General features: G+C 38.8%; 1 protein-coding gene across 1 annotated transcript in view; it reads left to right on the top strand.

Moving 5' to 3' along the window:
* The window catches only part of GPC4 (glypican 4), a 120,059-nt gene that overhangs the window by 16,222 nt on the left and 87,759 nt on the right, over positions 1 to 16,078 (top strand). The gene's annotated exons all lie outside the window — the stretch shown is intronic.

The raw sequence follows: 16,078 nt of genomic DNA, 5'->3' as shown, positions 1-16,078 counted from the left end.
CCCACATTCTCCCTCTTTAGTTCATGTCCATGTGTCGTAAGTTCTTTAGCTTCTACATTTCCCACACTATTCTTGCCCTCCCCCTGTCTATTTTCTACCTATCATCTATGCTACTTATTCTCTGTGCCTTTTCCCCCTCTCTTCCTCCCACTCCCCTGTTGCTAACCCTCCATGTGATCTCCATTTCTGTGGTTCTGTTCTTGTTGTACTTGTTTGCTTAGTTTTTGTTTTTGTTTTAGATGTGGTTGTTAATAATTGTGAATTTGCTGTCATTTTACTGTACATGTTTTTTATCTTCTTTTTCTTAGATAAGTCCCTTTAACATTTCATATAGTAAGGGCTTGGTGATGATGAACTCCTTTAACTTGGCCTTATGTGAGAAGTACTTGATCTGCCCTTCCATTCTAAATGAAAGCTTTGCTGGATAGAGTAATCATGGATGTAGGTCCTTGCCTTTCATGACTTGGAATACCTCTTTCTAGCCCCTTCTTGCCTGGAAGGTCTCTTTTGAGAAATCAGCTGACAGTCTGATGGGAACTCCTTTGTAGGTAACTATCCCCTTATCTCTTGCTGCTTCTAGGATTCTGTCCTTCATTTTAATCTTGGGTAATATAATTATGATGTGCCTTGGTGTGTTCCTCCTTGGGTCCAACTTCTTTGGGACTCTGAGCTTCCTGGACTCCTGGAAGTCTGTTTTCTTTGCCAGATTGGGGAAGTTCTCTATTATTTGTTCAAATAAGTTTTTCACTTGTTGCTGTACCATCTGATACCCCTATAATTTGGATGTTGGAGTCTTTAAAGTTGTCCTGGAGTTTTCTAAGTCTCTCTTCATTTTTTTGAATTCTTGTTTCCTTCCCATCACTATTGGTTCCCTGTACATTTTTCTTTATTTCACTTAGTGTAGCCTTCATTTTTTTTCTTCTAATTTGCGGTCAAATTCAACAAATTCTGTGAGCATCCTGATCACCAGTGCTTTGAACTCTGCATCTGATAGGTTGGCTATCTCTTCATTGCTTAGTTGTATTGTTTCTGGAGTTTTGGTCTGTTCTTTCATTTGGGCCTTTTTGTTTTTGGTCTTGACATGCCTGTTAATGTAGTGAGGGACAGGACCTTAGATGTTCACCAGAGTTGGGCAACCCAGTTGCTGCGATGTCATCATATTTCTTTGTAACCTTGACCAGACCTTTTTCATCTCATCTGTTGCTTTTCTTCTTTTCCTAGTATTCCTTTTGTTTAGTCAGTTAATACTGATATTTTTCTTTTAAAAAAGAAGCAATCAAGAAGATACTACCTGGTTATTTCTTCAGCCCTCTAATTGCTGTATTAATGGAAATCTGTTCATCCCTAAAATATCAAGGGTGAAGTTTTAAAAGGAACTAGGGACTGATTTTTCAACCATATGTCTTGAATTTTTAATCCTGAAACTCTAAGGAGTCATGTCATTTTCCTCCAAGGTTTTAAAAATTTAATTGTACTATAAACCCTACTTACTTAAAATTATCTAATCCATATTCAATAAGGTTCCTAGTAATGACTGTTACTAATTACTATTTTAAAAACAATAGCTAGTATTTACTGGGCACCCACCATGGGTCTTTTTTGAATACATTATGTAGATTGACCCATTTATATAAACAAAAAAGAAAAAGGCTCATGGAAGAAGGATGGGATAAAGACTTTTAAACGTGAGGCTATCTCAGTGAATGAATGAGCCAACAGTTGTCTAGTAGGCTTCCAGACAAGTGCAGTAATACAGGATATCAGACTGGTTTGGTTATGCATCCCTCACTTATCTCATGAAAAGAAATATAACAGTTCTTCAGGCAAGACATTTTCTTGTTGTTGCTGAATCTGGAAAGAATTTATTATATAGGTTTTTACATAAAAGATATAAAACAGTGTAATAGTGTCATCAGCATGGCTTCATTTCTCGTACTGTTCTCTCATAAAACCCAAAGAAATAACATTTGAGAAATTCAGTGAGGCTTTCAGGTCCATTGCATTGTCTTCAGTCTAAAGAATCAAAGTCCTGACTTTATTGGCAACTGCTTCCTTTTTGTATGTGAATTCATATCTCCTGGTCACTAGATTAAGCGCTCTCCTGATAAGTAGCTAAAAACACCATAACAGCCAATACAATTTAGCTGCAATGGCCAGAAAACCATTGGAAGACTTGCACACCAGGGGACATGGGAGCCTGTGGGCTGAGACCACTTCAGATATAAGAATCTATTTGAATCTATATTGAAACTATTTGGGGGCTCTGGATCTTTGCTTCTTCAGCCATTTTTATTATCCCTGCATTATTAACTCTTGCCATCAGGACTTTGTACTTGGCACTTACAATTGTTAGAGTGTTGTTCGGCCTGCAGAAATTTTCGTTTATGGTAGGTTAATATTTTTTTCCAGTTGAAAAGATGATATAACAACAATAGTAAAGAGTAACTTCTACATCATTTGCATATCCTTGTCTGATCCCTATTCACATGTATCCATTTCTATATGGCTTGAATTTTACTATATACTTCTTAGTATATCTGCTATTTTTAATGAAACATGAAATTATAAAAATGCTTTTATAGTTCTATACACTTAATGTTTCCAAACAGCTGCCTAATATTCCCTGAAGTTGATGTGCCATAATGTATTTTATGTTCCCCAGATGGACATTTAGATTGTTTCTGGTGGAGTGTTGGTGTGTGTGTGTGTGTGTGTGTGTGTGTGTGTGTGTTTGATTTTATATTGAGCACAACAATGATCATCTTCATTGCTAACGAGTTTGGCTTCTATCGAATAACTTCCTTAGATTAAATGTTATAAGTTTCTTGTTTTTTATTTTTTTTAGTTTTCACAATGTTTAAAAGAAGGAAACATTTATCTTCCTTATGCGTAAAGCCTAATTTGACTGTAGGACACACCAAGCTCCTCTATTGCAGGTATGCAGGGAAGGGAAATTGGCAGAAATCTGAGGTTTAATCCAGGAAGTTGGTCAGCTTTAAGGGTTCAGTTTTTCCCCCAGCTTTTCCCTTTTTACTACAGATGCACCATCTCTGATATCTTGCCAGGAACATACATCTAAAAACCTAGTTCAGCAATATTCACAGAGACCGTGAAAATATTGGCAGGTGGGAGTGGGCATTAAACCTGAAGGCAGTACAAATTAGTTGCTTGAAGAGCAGTGCTTTTTTCCTGTGGTTTGTCTGCTCTTTGATTGGAGGAGTTTCCCACGTCTGTGTTTCACTTTAAAAACAAAACAAAACAAAACCCTTTCTCAAACATTTGTCATCTGAACAGAACTTCCTAGAAAGCAGTGTCATTGTTTCTAAAAGGAGGGGCTCATAATAACCCTCAATGTCCCTCCTCTCCTACTTATTTTACAATGAAATGATTTTATGACTATTAGTTGTGAAATGCCTTAATTCAGCTTCTTACTCTTCATGGAAAATAACTTTGCTATGCCTAATGTCTGTCTCTGGTCAAAGGGCATTTCCTGCATCACTGGCTTCCACGGTTTATCTGCCTTCATTCAGCTTTGTGATCAGGAGGGTACAGTCTCGCCTTTTAAATTGTCCGCTTCATCTTTTATCTTTCATCAGGTCCTGGAAAGAAATCATCCAATGGCTTATTTCCAGTGTCAGTTTTTGAAAGATTTGTGGCTTGTTTTATTTTGACAGGTGGCTGGTGAAAGAGGTGCTTACAGGGTGGGGTAAGGGAGGGGCAGCATCTAAGTAGAGGAAGAGGAGGGAGGCTAGGTGCTTCTTTGGGGGCTTTATGACAAATGGTGAATGATCTGCTCTTTTTCCTCAATGAGGCCATGAAAGAGGAATTTGCCAATCGAGGCCTGCAGTTAGAAGACAGCTATAACCTTTTTATGGCCATTTCTGGGTCTTTGCCTCTTACTGGGGTGCCTTCTATGGGAACAGAATTAGGATATAGAAGATGGAACTGTCTAGATTAATTTCTTGTGATGATCAGGAGTGATACATCATTCATAAGCATATGTAACTTACTCAAAAGGAGCTGCCCCTTTGGATCAACCACAGAGTCCAGGGGAGCCATAGTATCTCGGATGGTCCCAGAGACTCCAAGATATATTTCCCAATAATCCTGATTTGCTTTAGCCAAGTTTTCTTTCTTACATTTTATTTATTTATTTTTAGGGAAAGGGGAAGGGAGGGAGAAAGTGAAGGAAACAATCATGTGAAAAACACATTTCACTGTTGACTGCCTACTGCCTACTGCATAGGCTAGTGCTTCTTTGTGAAAGCTGAGATCAGTCCCCACCTCTTTTGAACCTTTGGTTGGTGGTAACTTACTGAGATTGTTACTTCTAGGGTTAATGGGCCGTTATGATGTTTTAAGAGTTAGAGCTATGTATGAATCCCTTAAAGTATTTGTAGAAGACTCTCCCTCACTCCTCATCCCACCCTTCCTGCCTCCTGATTCTTAATAATTTTAGCTTCCCTCTTCTGAGCCTTCAATTTATGTCTTGCTTCATGCACAAGTCAGCATTATACATTAATATTCCAGGTGTTTTGAAAAAAGGCAGGGGAATGTTTTCTAGTTCCTGTTGCCTCCTTCTGTATGTGAATAGTATTTTTTGGTATTGTCAACTGCAATACATTTAACATATTAAAGCCTGTCAATAATTAAGAACAAGATACAAGATTGAAACAGATGTAGACAATTAACCAGTAGAAAACAACTAAAGCTACAATAGTACATAGCTGAAAGAATTGGGGATCAAGGCTATTATTTTGTAGGCCACTTTTCCTCGTGTGGTCCCGATTCTGTATCACAAGTGTCCTCTTGGGAGGAAACAGCAGTAAGGGTAAAAACAGGGAGCAGAAAGCAGTCTGCATTGGCTTTTTGTACTGGAACTCTGTTGTAACAGAGACAGCTTGGAAAGAGGGCCATCTGCTGAGGTAGAGAAAGCTTTCTGTCATGAAGGGATGCTTGTTGCATGATGCTTGAGGAATTCCCTGTAACAAAGACAGCCCTGATATTAAAGATGATGTCTCTCTCTCATAAGTGAAGGTAGACAATAGCAGTAACAACAGTAATATCAGTAAACTTTAGGAATAGGTTTCTAGAAATTTGACAATATGCAAAGCTTTAAATTCTTTGTATCGTCCTGCTACTTCCTTTCCAGTTTGATGTTATTAAACTTCAATGTTTATATTACACTCCAAGACTATTTTTTTGTTTAGTTTAGTTTTTTTTTTGTTCTCTAAGTCAACATAAGCTGTAATGTAAATACATAAACATTATCACTGCCGGGCAGGAGAAAGAGCCTTGGATGGTGCTCCCTGCTCTGCTACTGGCCATCTGGGTGATGAGCACTCACTATGTAATTATATAAGAATCTTGTTCCTGGTGTTCATGAAATGAGGGTATTGAAGTAGATTATCGCTAAGATCCTTTCCAGCTCTGATATTCTATGTTTCATGGAAAATGTCTTGAGAGCGGCTGAGATGGTCTGGAAACATAAGAGGAATATGAGGAAAGCCCTTTCTTCATTGCATATGTATTCTTGAATACAATAAAACTTTGAAATGAGCAGTTCTGGGTAACTGAGCTTTCTGAATGGTTTTTGTCTCCTTCCTTGCTGTCAGCTGTCATTCTCTACTGCTATCGGCATGCCCGCTTTTAGCAACTCCTGTCTCTTTTCGGCTGCTTCCCTTGTGATCTTAGAAACACCATAGCATTAACCTCACCCGAACTCTTCCTCAAGTAAACATATATAAATGGTGAGCAAGGGCCTCTCCAGCCTATGGACTTTGGTCGATCAGAGACTTTTGGGGTTTATTTTTAGGTTTCAGATAGGTGATGTGTCATTATATTCCTGTTTTTCTTATGCTAGATATTAGTGTAGTTAATAAACACATTTTTTCTCTATGCTAATTAATTAAGAAGAAAGAAAAAGTAGATGGGTGAGAGGAGGCAAGGAAGCAGTTAGACTAGGGAGGTGTCCTGGGAGGCAGCATGTATAGCCTAGGGTCTAGCCAAATAGCTAGATGTACATCAAGGGACTTCTGATTTCCTTTAAGATCCAAAAGAGCAGTTTTAGGTGAAAAGGTAGGCTAAGGAGCTTTTTTGAGGAAATTGAAATCACCCTTGTTGCTTGGATTGTAAACACAACGCTGGATTGGGTGTGACTCTTGGCCTCAAGTAGGATGTTAGGAAGTGCAAGCTGCCTCAGCCAGTGTGTGTATGTTTATGGTTTGCTTGCTGGCTGGTGCCTGGAATGTTGCACATGAACTTCTGAAAGGCCACAGAGACTGCTTCCCATGTCTTAGTGCACAGTCCAAGAGTGGAAATTTGAACCAAGTTATTCTTTCAGAAAGTGAAATATTCCAAATTTTATTTAAATTGTTTCTGCATGAAATATAACTCAAAGGATGAATTATTATATTCAGAATACAGTTGACACTGAACAACACGGGGTGTGGGGGTTGGGGCACTGGCCCCTGTGTTGTTGAAAATCCAGGTGTAATTTATTTTATTTTTTTACTTATTTATCTTTAGAAGGGAAGGAGAGAGTAGAGAAATATCAATGTACAGTTGCTTCTTGTGCATCCCCTGCTGGGAGCCGGTCTGCAACCCAGGCATGTGCCCTGACTGGGAATCGAACGGCGATCTTTTGGTTTGCAGGCCCGTGCTCAATCCACTGAGCTACACCGGCCAGGGCTCCAGGTGTAATTTTTGACTCCACAAAAACTTAACTACTGATAGCCTACTGTTGACTGGAAGACTTACCAATAACACAGTTGACCAACACATATTCTGTATATTATATGTATTATATACTGTATTTGTACAAATAAAGTAAGCTAGAGAAGAGAAAATGTTATTAAGAAAATAATATGGAAGCCCTGGTCCAGTGTGGCTCAGTTGCTTGAAGTGTCATCCTGTGACTGAAGGGCTGTGGGTTTGAGTCCTAGTCAGGGCACATGCCTAGGTTGCAGGTTCAATCCCTGGTCTGGTACACATGATCCCAGGTCTGGGCATGTGCACGAAACTACCAGTCAATGGTTCTTTCTCTCCTTTTTTCTCTCCCTTTTTCTTTAAAGGCTGTGCAAAAGTGTCCTCAGGTGAGGATTTAAAAAAATGATAAGGAAGACAAGTACATTGACAGTTTTTATTCGGAAAATGCACATATAAATGGACCCACAAAGTTCAAAACTGTTGGTCAAGGGTCAGGTATAGTCTTTCTGTCCATCAGACCAATAGCAGTACATACCATCAATTTGAAGCACTGGCCACATGTATATTTTGTGGTCACAACACAGTCATCTGGGGTAGAGGCCACTTACCTACTCCCCCAACCTCTCTACCCTTCCTGGCTTTGTGTCTCCTTTCCATGCCCTGTACTCCATCAGTATGTAGCCAGATCACACTACTTATTCCTCAAGAATAGCCTGGTTGTTGTGCATCACCCCCATAAGTCCTTGCTTCTGCTTAAACGTGCCCTTCTCTGCTTCTGCTGATTAAAAATTCTGCTCATTTGTTATAGGCCTTTGTATCTGTTTTGTGTGACATCCATTGTTGGAAATCTCTCCTTCCCATAACATTTTACTATGAATGAATAAAAATAGACGAGTGAATGGACAGTAGAATAGTGAGTTGTTTACTCATTTATCCTGTTAAGTACTCATTAAACATCTCTGTGCTCAGCTAAGTGACCGTTAGTAGGGTCAAGAAAAGTAAGACATAGTCCCAAAGGAAGTAATAATCACCTTATATTAAAATTGGCTATTGCTTTTATTATTACCTCTACAGGGTTGTAAGCTCCCTGATGTCAGGTGTCATGTGTTGCTCAGCTTTATAACCCACCATCATGCCTTGCACAGAGTACAGGGGCTCGGTATATGTTTATTAGCTTGATTCAAAAAACAACCAACTTCTTTCCCATGTATAAACAGGGCATATATTCCCAGAATCCCTTTCTAAAACCTTTGATGTTGCACTTTGATCTAACGACATTGGCAATGTTACTTTAAAAGTGTATTCTATCCTCCATATTAAGTGCACTAAAAACACAGGGCTGAGAGTGATCACTGTCAGGTACAGGAAGGGTCATCTTTTAATTGTGAAGCCTCAGAAGTAAGGACGTCTGCCCATTTGTGCTAATAATTTCAGATACTGTTAAGTGTACATCTCAATCTACCATCTATCTTGTCTTGCCCAGTGTTGCTCAAGTGTCTTTAACTACAAATCTGTGTATCAAATGAAAAGATTGGATGCCATCTACTCAGATCTAGGAGAGCTCAGGAGAAGAATTGTCCCGGGAAGAATAAAGCTTTTGTTTTTGTTTTTAATTTTTATTCAGTTATTTTTCAAGTACAGTTTTCTGTTTATTTCTCCCATTCCAGCCCACCCCTCCCCCATGAACCCCACCTCCCTCCCATCTCCACCCCCTTAGTTATTGTCCCTGCTTTTGGATAACACAGATGTTGGGGAAAATGGCTTTCTTCTTTTTTTTGAAGAACATTATAATTGTTGTTTTATATTTAGAAGTTATAATTCTTTTTTTAGTTTTTCATTTGTTTTTATTTTTTATTTTATTTATCTTTTATTTTTATTTTTAAATGTATTTACTTATTGTTCAAGTACAGTTTTCTGTTTTTTACTCCCATCCCAGCCCACCCCCTGGAAAATGGCTTTCTGATCATCTAGTTCTTGAACTTAAGTGCAACATGAAAGTAATGGAATTTACACTGAGTGTAAATGGATGTTCAGAGTTAAAAACCAAATAACTTGGGAAAGTCAGTTCAAGCATTTGAGCCCTTATGTATCAGTGTTGCACTAGAGTTAGGGAAATGAAGGGCTGTGGCCACAGAAGTTTGACATACCATGTGATTAATAATTAACAAACATTTTGAAGTACAATGATAGCATTAAATCTTGCTCTAACTTACAGGAAACCCTGTCTCTAGAACAAATTATAGACTTATTAGTTTTATCTGGCAATGCCTGTACTTTTAAGTGGTATATAATTTACTCCTGAACCTTTCAGGAAAAAATTTGAGAATAATATTTTAAACCCATAAGCTGCAGTTTACTAACAAAGTGGAAATCTCATTTTTTCCCCTGCATTTTACAGACTTAATTTATTTATTTGATGTTCAAAAATTAACCTTTGCTCCCCCTGGTTGCCGTGGCTCAGTTGGTCGGAGCATCATCCTGTATCTGAAGGGCTGCAGGTTTGATTATGGTCAGGGCATGTGCTCAGGTTGTGAGTTTGATCGTCTGGTGCAGGTATGTACTGGAGGCAACCAATCGATATTTCTCTTTCACATCTCTCACATCAGTGTTTCCCTCTCCATTCCTCTCCCTTTCTCTCTCTAAAGCAATGCAGGAATGCCCTTGGGTGAAGATAAACAAAAATACAAATACAAATACAAAAGGCCAAATTATTTCAAGAAATTAACATTTGCTTACCAGAATTGCTTCCAGTTCTCTGCTGTTTTCACTTTGGTAGACATCTATAAATAACAATGAATTAATATCACTACAGAATGCTTCAGGACAGTTCTTTGTAGCATATAATTGATATCCATCGCCCTCTTCCATGCATTATTACTACAATAGCAGGAAATACTGAGAGACTTTTAGCCCACCTCAAGGATAACTTTAGACCCTTGTCCATAAAGCTGCTTTTCTTTTGTGAACTGAGGTTGATAGGTTGGGGCCAAGTGAGATTTAGTGGACATATATGAAAAAAGGATCCTGTCAGGATAAGTCATTGAGCAGATTTAAACAGCCTGTTCACCAGTGGTGCAGGTACTCCTCTGTGTATTGCAGATCCCAGCTTCTACTACTGCCACCATGCCAAGTTGCATGAAATTCCCTGATTGACCTTTCAGAAGGAGAGACTGGGGGCTTCTGTCTGCTGGCCCCCTCTAGTATTAAGGCAGAATCTGGCCTCTAATGGCCATGAGATTTAGCTTGGGGTTCAGAAGCACTAAGTGGATTAACATGTGAGTGCTTTCCCCCCTCCTAAAATTGAGTTCTGCATAAAATTAGCTCTAGTTTGAAAAACAAACTAAACAGGCTAGAAACTGGAGCGGGGAGGGAATAGTCCTTTGTACTCACAGAATAGGTACTTTTACTTCAAGTGTGTCAGAGTGAATTAGGACTATTAATACTCTAATAACTGTGCTAGTTATTGAGGTGGTTGTTAAAACAAGGGAGGCAGAGGGTGATTTGAATAGATAGATCTGTGACATAATAGCCACTTCTCAGGTTGTTCTTTAGTTTCTGAGTATATGCACCTGCTTCCCATTTCCATTTATACCATTAAGAGCTGCATATTGTATGTAATACAGGATCATCAGGGTCTTTATTGCTGTTCTTTGAAAGGGAATAAAATCATGTCCCTTTCATTCTCTTTGAAACATTACATGTTAAAATTAAGAGCCCTTGTGCTTTGCTCAATTACTTTCCAGACAAAGTTTCTTGATGATGTGCCTAGAAGTAATTTTAATTTAAACAAGCAAATATGAATTCTTGATTTAAACATTTTCCAATTCCATTTGTGTCCCTGGTAGGATCTGTTGAAAGAACTGCTTACATTAAAAAAAAAAAAAGAAAGAAAGAAAGAAAAGAAAAACCGAAGTAAAATGGACTCCAGTGCTGTTAATGCTATTTAACAGCCTTCTCTCCAACCCCTCATCACAAGCCCCCACATGGGTGAGCTGATGCACAAAGAACAAGTATCAGTGTTCTCAACGAAGCCAAAATCCCAGTTCTCCTCCTTTGCAAAGTTGGTATTATTTCAGTACTGTGCCTTAATTTTAGCATTAGCTTAATAATACGTACACATATATAATCCATCCACAAATCAAACATTAGTTTGAACTGCCTCTTTTTTCAGGATGTAGATGTGGGACAGCAGAAGGAGCTTAGCAGTTAGATGGTCTGCATTTTAACTAGTACTGGAGCTTGGATGTAGGCACTTTCTGTACTTCAGTGAATCTTTTATTGACTTCACAAGTATCTCGGGAGAGGAATTTCTTTTTCACTCTTTTTTTTAATTGTATTTTTCCATTACCATTTTTATCTCCCCATACCCTCTTCCACCTCTGCCCAACTCCCTCACTTCACAATCATCTACACTGACATCTGTGCCCATGAGTCCTTTTCCCTTTTTGCTTGATCCTTCCACCCCCTAACCTCCCCCACTCGTGGCTGTCATCCTGCTCTCCCATCTATGAGTCTGTCTCTATTTTGCTTGTTAGTTCAGTTTGTTCATTAGATACAAGAGGATTTTTGTCTTTGTTTTTCTGATCAAAACTGAGCCTGAGTTTCTGTAACTATAAAACAGGATAATACCTTCAGGGCTTATGGTGAAGGCAAATGAAAATAGCATGTGAAGATGCTCTAAGCACCATAGAAAAGAGAGGTGTTGCCATTATATAGAAAACTATTACTAATGTTCTGATTCTAAGTACACACTTGCAAGAAAACAAAATCAAATGGATGAGCCTCATTTTAACTGTTCTTGACATTTAACAACTGAATTCTTTAGTGTTTCTGACATTTCTCTTAAGACCATCTCAATTACAAACATTTTTGTTCCTTTTCCCAGACCTGCCACCCCATAAAAATTGATTTGCAGATGTCACTTTAGGTCACCCAGTTTGCAAGAAATACTGAGTCCTGGAACTAAATGCTAGATTACAAAGTCAAAATGGACGTGTTCCTGTGAGGCAGAGACTGTGTGGCTCATAATATTAAATACATTTATTTTATTCACCAACAAGTTGGAAAGGTGCAGGGAAATGGTAAGGAGGTAATAATAGGTTCTTGGAGATGTCAATTACTTGTATTAAGATGTATTTTAAAAATTTTATGCAAATAGATGTGCTCTAATTGTGAGTCCTGGCTGAGGGTTCTCTGGCCCTGATCTGAGGCCTCTAAGTCCCAAGGGCTTCTCTTCTTCAGGGAATCCTGAAGGTCAGTGCTTTCCAGCATGGCTAGAGACTAAACAGTGAGGGCCTTAGTTTTCAGGTAAGCTCAACTTCACAGCACAGGTATTCTTTCTGTTTTGTTGGGAGTGGGTTGTACGACGGAAAGGAGATTGCTGGCTAGTAAGAGATTTGCAGGGGTGTTGGGATGAGTGTACCTGAGATCTGACATCTGTACTAGTAGCTGCTTAAGTCTCCTGGTTACTCTTAAGGTCTTTGACATCTTTGGGGAGTGGTGCCTGACCTTTCAAGGTGCCTGTTTGTACATGTGTTTCATGTAGTTTGATAGCCCAAGGACTGACAACTTCTGGAAATGCTTTACATGTGCCCTAGACAATGCCCAGAGTCTGTGTTTGGCTTGGGCTCTCACTCCTACTTAGGTAATTGTGCATCCTTAAGTAACCTTTCAATCTGAAGACAGACACTTATAGTCACCATAAAGTTTGCTCTCATCTCATCTCTTCACTCTTTCTTCTTTCAAGGTTTGAACTTTGAAATCCTCAGGAAAAATAATTAAAAAACAAAAGAAGTGACTTTAATTCACTGCAGATTTAACAACAGGGTATGGCTTCACTCCCATCTTTAGATGAAGGACATGGCTTTCTTTGGTATAGGTTCTTGAGACTTACTAACCTTGAGGAAATTGATAGCAATATTCTTTTCAGGGAAAAAAGAAAAATGTATGGCTCCTTTTTATTAGGAAGAGGTAAAAGGTATCAAAGTTAGTTAGGGTTTAAAAATTTTCATCTTGTAAATGGCCATGTGCTCTAGGTAGTAGGACACAAGTGTAATGTTTTGTGCATTTTTAGTTCCCATAGAATATTTTCATCTTGCATTGTCACAATAATCATAAATGTTCTTGACAGGGCTTTTAAACTTACTTTTAAGAGCCAGCATTAATATGCTTTAATAGACTATTTTTAGAACAATTTTAGGTTTACAGCAAATTTGAGCAGAAAATACAGAGTATCCATATGCCTCCTGCCTCCCGCCTCCCTACACAGGCACAGTCTCCCCCATTGTCAGCATCCTGCCTCAGACTGGTGCATCTGTTAGCTGATGAGCCTACATTGACACATCATTATCACCTATTGTCCATCACTGCATTAGGATTCACTCTTCACAGTATATGTTCTGTGGGTTTTGACAACTGTATAATTACATGTATTCACCTTTATAATGTCACACAGTAGTTTCACTGCCCTAAACATCCTCTGTGGTCCAGCTATTCATTTCTCCTTCCCCCCAGCCCCTGGCAACCACTGATGGAATCATAAAGTATTACATACAGCCTTTTCAGTTTGGCTTTTCTTCACTTAGTCATATGCATTTAACTTTCCTCCATGTGTTTGTGTGGTTTGACATCTCATTTCTTTTTAGCCCTGAATAATACTCCATTATCTGGATGTACCACGGATTTATCCATTCACCTACTGAAGGACAGATTGGCTGCTTCCAGGTTGTGATATTATGAGTAAAGCTTCTGTAAACACCTGCATGCAGTTTTTTTTTTTTTTGGCATAGATACATTTTCAGCTTATTTGGCTAACTATCAAGGAGCATAAGTTTAATTTTTTAAGAAACTTCCAGACTGTTTGCTTGCGAACATGGGGGTAAAAGGATTACAGTTTGTGAGTTGTGAAGTGATAGAAGGAAGGTGATCTGAAATCAGATGGAAAATTGTTAATATTAAATGTGAATGGGTGTGACTCATGATAGTGAGTTGGTGGATGCTTGCTGTGTGTGCATTTTTGTGTTCCTACAGGGTTTGTTTGAGCTAGTTGAACTTCTCTGTTTTTACCTAGTGTTTCTTGAAAACAAAATCACGAGTAAGTGAATGTGAGATTCACATTATGCTCAGATTGTTTCCTAATACATCAGTTGCATTGGAATACATTCATATTTCCAAAATAGACTATAATTAATACCCTAAGTTGCATTCTTGAGTGTAGATTTCTTTTATCCTCATAGCAGCTGCTCATATATGACCTGTTCTGTACGTGCTGCTAAGAACTGCTGCCATTGTGGGCCCATGGGCCAAAACTTTTATCACCAATCTGTCCTTTCACCAAATGGCCTCTTGCGCTGCTAGGGAGGGTTAGTTAGCATGCAAAGAATTGACTTCTGGTTTTAGATTTAGGTTGTTTAACATCTATTGCTTATTCAGAATTGCTGGTATTGATGAAGCATTGGCCAGGACTGAATGGTGAGATGGAGCAAGTTTAACTAGGGCTGGCTGCATACTTGAGCCCTCAAATGTACTGTCTTCATAGATTAATTGAAAGCATATTGGGCCCTGGCTGGGTTGCTCAGTTGGTTGGAGTGTCCTGGGCACCAAAAGATTGCAGGTTCAATTCCTAGACAGGGCATATGCCTAGGTTGCGGGCTTGATTCCTGGTCACAGTGCCTATGGGAGGCAACTGATTGATGTCTGTCTGTCTCTGTCTGTTCCTCTTTTTCTTCCTGCCTCTCTCCTTAAAATCAATAAACATATCCTCCAGTGAGGATTTAAAAAATCATATTGGAAGCAAGTCTTCTTTTCACTCTCTGGGCTTGGATCTTAATAGTATTTAGTTGTGTCACCATCTCTTTTCTGTGCACTTCTCCCTTTGTGGATTAAAAACTCTGTCCCTTTCTGGGAAATTTTTAAAAACAATTTTCATTGAATGTTGGGGGGGTAACATGGATTAATAAAGTTATATAGGTTTCAGGTGTACAATTCTGTAATACATCATCTGTATATGGTAGTGTGTGCTCACCACCCCAAGTCAAGTATCTTTCCATCACCATTCATCCTCCCATTACTCTCTTCTACCTCCCCCACCCTCTTTCCCTCTGGTAATCACCATACTGCCTCTGTCTATGAGGGTTTTTTCCCAGTCATTTAAAGTCTTGTTTCAAAGGGAAAACAATACCTTATAGAGGATATTATTTTCATTAATAGTCATTCACTTTGCATCTACATATTCAGACAAGTATTCCAAGAACAACAAAATGCTGCCCTTCTGTTCTAGGAAATAAACACCTTATTTTCAGTTTGGAGAGAGGAATTTCTTACAAAATATAAATGCTCTGCTCTCTGTATTTTTCCCTACAATCCCCCCCACTAATGATGCTTTGGACTCAGACTGGCACTATTATTTTTGAAACGCTTTAGGTTTTTCTGTAGATTGGCTGACATAGATAGATCCTTAGCCTTAAAACTTCTTGTCTAGGAGCTATATCACATTCGTGGGGCTGCTGTGTTTGATTGGGAATGGGTCTTTGCTGACATTTTAATTTTTCTATTTTTAAGGATTTTGTTTATTTATCTTTAGAGGGGAAGGGAAGGAGAGAAGGAGAGAAACATCAATGTATTGTTGCCTCTCATGCGTCCCTCGCTAGGAATCTGTTGGCAACCCAGGCATGTACCCTGACTGGCAATTGAACCGTGATCCTTTGGTTCACAGGCCTGTGCTCAATCCACTGAGCTACACCAGCCAGGGCCTTTGCTGGCATTTAGAGGCTTTATAAAGAAAATTAAGGACTCTCAAATATGCAGGTCAAAGCAGTCCAGTTTTCATGGAGCCACAGATTTCTCTTATCATTTGTTCTTTAGGACCAGCCTGATGTCTATAGAAACCTCATTAGTTCAGGTGGAGAATAGGAGTTGGTGAGGGCAGTAGTTTCAGTCCTTACCTTACCGATTGCTTCTCTTACTTGAGAACTTCCTGTGCATCAGCACTGATTTTCATGTGTTGCATTCTCTAATCATTGCAAAACGTGGCTGAATTAATCCTTCCTCCCTAGTTTCCACTTGAGATGTGTCTGAGTCACTTGGATAGGTCAAGGAGCGTGGAATTTGAACCTAGAATAAAATTTAAACTTGTTTCATTTTTTATTGAGGTGAATTTCACATAGCAGAAGGTTCACCAGTTGAACCATTTTAAATTACATAATTGAGTCTCATTTAGTATATTTAAAATATTGTGCTACTCAAAACAAAGCAGCAAACAACAAATGTTGGAGAGGTTGTGGGGAAAAGGGGACCCTAATTCACTGTTGGTGGGATTGCAGGCTGGTGTAACCATTATGGAAAACAGTATGGAATTTTCTCAGAAAAATAA

This window comes from Artibeus jamaicensis, unplaced genomic scaffold (assembly GCF_021234435.1).
Source record: "Artibeus jamaicensis isolate MK-2021 breed Jamaican fruit bat unplaced genomic scaffold, CSHL_Jam_final contig_240, whole genome shotgun sequence".
Taxonomy (NCBI): domain Eukaryota; kingdom Metazoa; phylum Chordata; class Mammalia; order Chiroptera; family Phyllostomidae; genus Artibeus; species Artibeus jamaicensis.
The sequence above is the reverse complement of the archived record's forward strand: the minus strand, read 5'-3'. Positions and strand labels throughout refer to the sequence as shown.